At 39.9% G+C, this 2,329-nt stretch overlaps 1 pseudogene; it reads right to left on the bottom strand.

The window, feature by feature from the left end:
- Window positions 1-1,512: 1,512 nt before the first annotated feature.
- Window positions 1,513-2,329, bottom strand: part of LOC130298211 (zinc finger protein 84-like) — a 70,289-nt pseudogene continuing 69,472 nt past the window's right edge.

Raw genomic sequence — 2,329 nt, 5'->3', positions numbered from 1 at the left:
GCGCCAGCCGGCGCTTTCTCTGAGCTGGTGTAAAATAGCCATTTCAAGAGGGAATTGTAATGGATTCAATATCAATAATCATATATATAATTGGGATAAAATGACTATTTCACATTTTGCTAATATCTGCTCATTTGAAACAGATGGCATCAGCCTTTCTTCCCGTGGAGTCTGACCATTAAGACTGAACTTTTATTATTACCAATATTAATGTTGTAGAGAGATAGTGACGTCTGTACCAGGATCCGTATCCTGGACAACACCTGATAATGTCCGACTAATAAAGTATTTGTGTCAGGTGACCATCTGGAGGAAAAGAGGAGCAAGATTATGATTAACGCTTAGGAGAAAAACAAGTCTATAAAACAAAACCACACGCACGTACACACACGTCACGGATAATGATGGATAATGTGGGTGGTAATTTATGTTAATTCTGGAGGCTATATAACCTGTGAATTCTGCTGTAATAAACACCAGAGAATTGTGTAAAGGGGTATTCCAGGCCAAAACTTTTTTTTAATATATCAACCAGCTCCGGAAAGATAAACAGATTTGTAAATTACTTCTATTAAAAAATCTTAATCCTTCCAATAGTTATTAGCTTCTGACGTTGAGTTGTTTTCTGTCTAACTGCTCTCTGATGACTCACGTCCCAGGAGCTGTGCAGTTCCTATGGGGATATTCTCCCATCATGCACAGCTCCCGGGACGTGACATCATCAATGAGCAGTTAGACAGAAAATTTCAGAAGCTAATAACTATTGGAAGGATTAAGATTTTTTAATAGAAGCAATTTACAAATCTGTTTAACTTTCCGGAGCGAGTTGATATATATAAATAAAGGTTTTGCCTGGAATACCCCTTTAACCTGAACAGAGCGTCAGTGTCTGTCACTTCACTCCGATGCATCAAACTTTACTTAGATAATCAATCTGGACGGGAACAGATATGCACTGAGTATCTGAAGAAGTCATTCCACTTCACTGGGACTAAGTTATACAACAGCTGGAGGCACACTACTACAACTCCCAGTATGCCTTTTGGCTGTCTGTGCATGCTGGGGGTTGTAGTTATGCAACTGCTGGAGGCACACTTTTTCATAGAAAAACTTTTGTGCATGCTGGGGGTTGTTGCTAAGCAACAGCAGGAGGCAGCCTAACCTCCTACTGCTGCTTCACATCAGTCCACGGGGAAGGAGGGGGGTGGAGGCTTCACCTTCATGAATGAGGCGGGGGGGGGGGGCAGAGGTCAGCCACAGTGACTGGGAGCGGTCGGCGGGGGGGGTATGTGAGAGCAATAGCTGAGCTGCGTGATTGACAGGCAGGGAGCAGCAGTCACGTCTCCCGGCTGCAGCCTGAGATTTCGGACTCATGCCAGGCCAGCATGAGTCTGAAATCAATAAGAAACTAGCGGCCGGGACATGTTGGGAGACCCCTAGTGGTGGGTTTTCAAAAATGAAAAGAAGCATGGTAATTATAATTTTTTTCTTTTTTAATAACATACATTTTGGAACTTGTTAGAAATAGCTTACTTTACAACATATAAAAACTTTTTTTTTCCATTAAATTTTTAATATAAATATTACAAAACAGATTTGGAGAGGCTCTTGTCACTCGAGCGACCATGTGACCTGGGCTGCCCAATTAAGACACCTATACCCAAGGTGACAAAATAAATGAATAAATAAATAGAAATAAATTGGGGCTCAAGGTCTTGAACAGTTCTTTCATGTTTAAAACTTGATTTGTGAGAAAAACATTTCCCACATTCTGAACATGAATAGGGTTTTACCCCTGTGCGAGTTTGTTTACAAAGACTTGATTTCTCAGTAAAACATTTCCCACATTCTGCACATGAAAATGCCTTCTCACCTGTGTGAGTTCTTCATGTTTAAGAAGATTAGATTTCACAGTAAAACATATCCCGCACTCTGCACATTAAAATGGCTTCTCCTCTGTGTGAGTTTTTTCATGTTTAACAAGTCTTGATTTTCGAGAAAAACATTTCCCACATTTTGAACATGAATATGGTTTCTCCCCTGTGTGAGTTAGTTTATGGTTAACAAGACTTGATTTCTCAGTAAAACATTTCCCACACTCTGCACATGAAAATGGCTTCTCCCCTGTGTGAGTTCTTTGATGTTTAACAAGATGTGATTTCTGAGTAAAACATTTTCTACATTCTGAACATGAAAATGGCTTCTCTCCTGTGTGAGTTATTTGATGTTTAACAAGTTGTGATTGCTGAGTAAAACATTTTCCACATTCTGAACATGAAAATGGCTTCTCTCCTGTGTGAGTTCTTTGATGTCTAACAAGTTCTGATTT

This window comes from Hyla sarda, assembly GCF_029499605.1.
Source record: "Hyla sarda isolate aHylSar1 chromosome 1 unlocalized genomic scaffold, aHylSar1.hap1 SUPER_1_unloc_5, whole genome shotgun sequence".
In the NCBI taxonomy this organism is placed as follows: Eukaryota; Metazoa; Chordata; class Amphibia; order Anura; family Hylidae; genus Hyla; species Hyla sarda.
Note: the sequence above shows the minus strand (reverse complement) of the source record. Positions and strands in the feature narration are given on the sequence as shown.